The sequence below is a fragment of the Hipposideros armiger genome, unplaced genomic scaffold (assembly GCF_001890085.2).
Source record: "Hipposideros armiger isolate ML-2016 unplaced genomic scaffold, ASM189008v1 scaffold_75, whole genome shotgun sequence".
In the NCBI taxonomy this organism is placed as follows: Eukaryota; Metazoa; Chordata; class Mammalia; order Chiroptera; family Hipposideridae; genus Hipposideros; species Hipposideros armiger.
Genome location: NW_017731425.1, coordinates 805,171 through 810,289, shown reverse-complemented (window position 1 = coordinate 810,289; position 5,119 = coordinate 805,171). Strand labels below are relative to the sequence as shown.

The 5,119-nt window shown below is 44.0% G+C and overlaps 1 protein-coding gene across 12 annotated transcripts in view; it reads right to left on the bottom strand.

Annotated features, from left to right (window-relative positions):
* PATZ1 (POZ/BTB and AT hook containing zinc finger 1) overlaps window positions 1–5,119 on the bottom strand; it is a 52,975-nt gene that overhangs the window by 15,093 nt on the left and 32,763 nt on the right. For 10 of the 12 annotated variants that reach the window (XR_002124045.1, XR_002124048.1, XR_002124044.1 and 7 more), the window contains 2 exons: window positions 1,739–1,909; window positions 814–913 (listed from right to left, as the gene is read on the bottom strand). The gene's annotated coding sequence lies outside the window, so the exon portion shown is untranslated. Of the gene's footprint in view, window positions 1–14; window positions 40–813; window positions 914–1,738; window positions 1,910–5,119 lie in introns of those variants that run through there. The other 2 variants (XR_002124047.1, XR_002124049.1) reach the window with 2 other exon arrangements.

Below are 5,119 nucleotides of genomic sequence, written 5' to 3'. Positions count from 1 at the left end.
AGCAGCCGTGAGCTGCCAACAGGTGGCGGGATGGCTCAGCTAAAAAAAAAATAATAATAATAAATAAATAAATAAATAAATAAATAAAAATTAAACAAAAATAAAATAATTAACAAGTGTTTGTTTTATTGCCTTACTGTGCTGTGCTTGGTTTTGTCAAGCTCTTATTTCACCCTGTTTTCTGGGTTGGCTTTTACTATCCTAGTTAGCCTTGTTTGCACTGTTTCTTCTGAATCCAGATTCATTAGCTATCAAGCCCCACTTCCTGATGTCAGTGAATGATGGCTGCTGTTTTTAGTTCATCCTCACTGAAACTTGAACTACTCCCATCTGCCTCAGCTCAGACCCAAAACTTCCTGCCAGTTGTGAATTAAACTTCTAAGGTAGAAGGCCTGCTAAGAAAATCTCTTTCTTGAGCCAGAGCTTTCCTGAGGTCAGGAGTGGCACCAGCCTTATGATCTGCTGTTTGCTTTTTTGTAAATTACTGTTCCTGAGATGTCATACTGATGAGAAGACACATGGTAAGGAACCTGTCTTCTGAATTTCTCTAATGTTGCCAAAACAAGCTTTTACAAATGCTGTTTCCATATGTAATATGTCCCTGTCTTTAGAAAGGAGGAGCTCCCAGAGATTATGGGACTTGTTCAAGGTTGCCCAGTGACCTCACAGTGCTACTAAGAACAGAATTCATCTTCCACTCCCATGGATTCCCTTCTCATCATTATTCCCAAACACTCCTTCGCTATTGGGCAACGGAAGATAGAACTTACATCTCAGTATTTTCCAGAAAGGAGGTTTTGAGTTTCTTCTTACCTGCTCTTGTGAATAACACAGATAAGAAGCCCCAGCAAAATAACGTGCATACATTGTGCCACTCTTTAAAGGACCAGGATCATAGGCTCTGGCAGCATATCTGTGAGAGAAAGGGACAGGAGAGAAAATGTCTACAGCTTCCGTGTGTCCTGAATTCTAGGAATTTTGGGTGAACAGAAATGCTCAGTTTTCTCCCATAACAAGTAGGATATCTTCTGTGAAACTTGACTGGAGTGGTTATTGACCAAATTGTTGATATATATGAACTTTTCAAACATATAGTTGTACAAAAGTAGAGAGAATAATATAATGAATTATCAGGTACCTCTCACCCAGCTTGTGATATCATCAACCTAAGGCCAATCTTATTTCATCTCTATTCGCATTCACTCCCTCTCCCCACTGGAATATTTTGAACCAAAATCAGTATATTGACCAAGTTTTCGGTTTCTACTTATTCTCAAAGTTATTTCCCTTAGATACTGGAATGTGTGCTCTCATTTAGATTGCTTTTAGCAGTTTTATTGAGCATGACATTCTTTCTCTGGCAGTTTTTGGTTTTGGTTTTGGCTTTTGTATTGGTAGAATGACAGGAATTTTCTGGCCTCAAACTCTATTGTTTTGTCTCTCCCACTCTCGGAGTCTCATGAACCCATCACACATCTTCACTTTGATCCAAGTGCCTAGATCTCTACTCACCACTTCTCCTAGTTCATCAGCTGTAATGTATAAGGTTAGGGGCTTTAATAGTCTTCTTAATTACTCTATAGGCAGTGTCTAGCCTGGCATGTAGTAGGTGCTTAATAAATAGTTGTTGATGACTGATTGGATGAATTCTACTTGGCTTTCCACTCACCTGAACTTCACAATCAGTAATTTTAATAGGGTACTTGGTTCTGTGTATCTTAAATAAGGAGATAATTACCTGAGCCTCTTGAGAAGTAGCTTTTATCCTTGATCCTTTTGTCTCACTGAAGAATCTGAATTTTTTTGGCTCCCCCTGCTGGTCCCTCCTGGGCAGTTGCATCTGGTGGCACAGGATTGGAGCCAGAGTTGAGTTCATCATTGTGGAGTGCCCTAGCCAGTTCAGGCAGATCTGAGGAATAGAGCAGCTTGTTGAAAACAGTTCTGGGAAGTGCAGCTTTCTGTGTAAGGGGCAGGGTAGAAGGTGGCCCACTGCCAGCGCTGGTCAGGAGGGCAGGATTGGGGCCTGCAGCACTGAAAGTACAGGAGGATCGGAACCACGTGGGCCCATAAATGAGCTAGTCATTATGTGGGTAATTCTTTGTATTTGTATGGGGATCAGACACTATATTGAGAATAGAGATGGGCTCCTCCCTTTAAGACAAAGCAGGCTTGGGTCAAGCATATAGACAGAGTGGCTACAGTTTTATTTTGGCCTCCTGTGAAAGTCAAAGCTAGGAGGGTGGTGAAAGTAGACGAGAGTGTCCCCAGAGCTCATGGTCCTATGTTGTGTACATGACCCCACCTCCCAATTCTTAAGACCAGTCACAACTCTGTGGAGCCCCGGGTGGATGTTTTGCTGAGGCCTCCTCCTTCCAATCTCTGTAATTACAGTAAATTCTCCATACCTACCCACTCCCTAGATCACATTTCTGGTTGTTTACATGTATTTGTCTTTCCCACAACACAACTTCCCGGAAAATGGGCTGTGGCAGAATGAATCTTGCTAGACTCCAGCCAGATATAGGCATCAGGAAGAGGGTTATAGATGGTCAGACACTAAGAGCAGATCCCCTCCTCTTCTCTTAAACCCCAAACCCCAAGTATAGGGTATTTCCATTTAAAGTTGAACATGGAAAATAGGCTTGTGTTCCCCTTCAGGACATAGAGGTAAGCATGTGACTTTCCCCAGTACACAAGGAAGGGGATCCAATTCGGAAGAACCCCAGGGCATGAAAATTGCCATTGGACTTGGACAAATGCAACTATGAAACAGTCATTATAAAGAAATGTTTGGAAGGAATTCATTTCTGTACTGGGTGCTGGGGAAATAGCAGTAGGCAGAGTCCTGCATCCTAAGGGGGAAGGCAGACTGTAAATATAATATGTCAGGGGCACTAAGTACTACGAAGGAAGAAAAATAGGGGAAAGGGATAGGGCAGAAGTGTGTTGTTTTAGATTTGGCGGTCAGCGAAAACAACTCTGTCCAGGTGAGAGAGCAAGCCCTGTGACTATCTGGAGAAAGAGTATTCCAGGCAGAGGGACGAGAGTGCAAAGGCTTGTGAAAGGAATAGGGAAGAGACAGATGTGGCTAGAGCTGGGTGAGTGAGGGAGAGAGTGGTAGGAGTGAGGTCAGAGAGAGAACCAGGGGCCAGATCATATGGAGTCTTGTCCACCTTGGCAAGGGCTTTCGATTGTCTTTGAGTGAGATGAAAGCCATTGAAGGGTTTGGAGCCAAAAGTAACATGAACAAGTCTACGTTTGAAAAGGCTCACTGTGGGGCTGGCCGAGTGACGCGTTGGTTAAGAGCTGGCTTGGGATGCCAGAGGGCTCCGGTTCGGATCCCACATGTGAGGGCCAGTGACACTGCCCTCTACAGCTAAACTGCTGAACAACAGCTCAACCTGGAGCTGGACTGCCATGAGTCGCCGGCGACGGCGTAGGCTGCAGCCCCTGNGTTCGGATCCCACATATGAGGGCCAGTGACACTGCCCTCCACAGCTAAGATGCTGAACAACAGCTCAACCTGGAGCTGGACTGCCATGAGTCGCCGGCGACTGCGTAGGCTGCAGCCCCTGTGGCAGTGGGTTGCCATGGGCTACCGTGTGTAGCCAGCAGCCAGCGTGAGTGGCCAGCAACCTCCATGAGCGGCCTTCCAGAAGCCGGCGACTGATCTGCCTCGCCTGGGAAGAGCGCAATGATGGTGCCAACTTGGGCTGGTGAAGCGACGTCCTCCACAACTAGACGGAAGAACAAAAAGACAGCAACTTGTCTGTTCCCCTTCCCCCAATTCCCCAGCACTGTTCCTATCCCCCAAATTCCCCAATAAAAATCTTTAAAAAAAAAAAAGAAAGAAACCTACCACTTATTAGCAGTTACTCCCCACCCTCTGGTAACCCTTGATCTACTTATTTTCTGTTTCTATGGATTTGTCTATTCTAGACATGTTTATATCAATGGAGTCATACTACATTTGACCTTTTGTGTTTGACTTCTTTTACTAGGCATAATGTTTTCAAGATTCATCTATGTTGGAGGATATATCAATATTTCATTCCTTTTTATGACTGAATAATATCTCTTTGTATGGTTCTACCACATTTGTTTATCCATTCATCTGTTGGTGGACATTTTGGGTTGTTTCTACCTTGTGGCTATTATGAATAATGCTGCTATGAACAGTCATGTACAGGTTTTTGTTTGATACCTGTTTTAAGTTCTTTTGGGTATATACCTAGGAGTGGAATTGCTGGGTAATTTTATGTTTAATTTTTTGAGGAACTGCCAAACTTTTCCACAGTGGACTCTCAATTCTATTCCAATTATATTTATGTTTATTTTTATACCAGTACCACACTGTTTTGATTACTGTAGCTTTGTGAGTGCTCTACTTTTATTATTCCAGATGTACTTGTGATTTGTAATACATTTGTATATTATTATCAATATTTTGTATTTTCCTTTTCACTTTTTTTGGAGCATGTACTTCTATGTGGATCATTTATTATTGTTATTTATTATTATTATTATTATTATTATTTTAAATATTTATATTTTTTAATTGGGGGATTGGGGGAGGGAAACAGCATCGGGGAATCGGGGAAGGGGAACAGACAAGTTGCTGTCTTTTTGTTCTTCAGTCTAGTTGTGGAGGACGTTGCTTCACTGGCCCATGTTGGTGTTATCATTGCGCTCTTCCTGGGTGAGGCAGATTGGTCGCCGGCCACTGGGTGGCCACTCACCGCGGCTCTTGGCAGCTCATGCCAGCTGCCAGCCGCTCACAGTAGCTTACGGCAGCCCACTGCAGCTTCACTGCAGCCTACGCCGTTGCTGGCGACTCACGGCAGCCCAGCTTCAAGTCGAGCTGTTGTTCACCATCTTAGCTGTAGAGCGCGCAGCTTCACTGGCCCTCATGTGGGATTCGAACCGGGACCCTGCTTCTCAAAGCTGGCATCCCAAGCCAACTCTTAACCAACACACCACTCGGCCAGCCCTCTATGTGGGTCATTTATATAGTCAATACCCTTAACATTTAAAATAATTAACAAGTTGGGCCGGCTGAGTGGCTCAGTTGGTTAAGAGCTCGCTCAAGAGTTTGAGCTCTGAGCAACAGCGGTTCGAG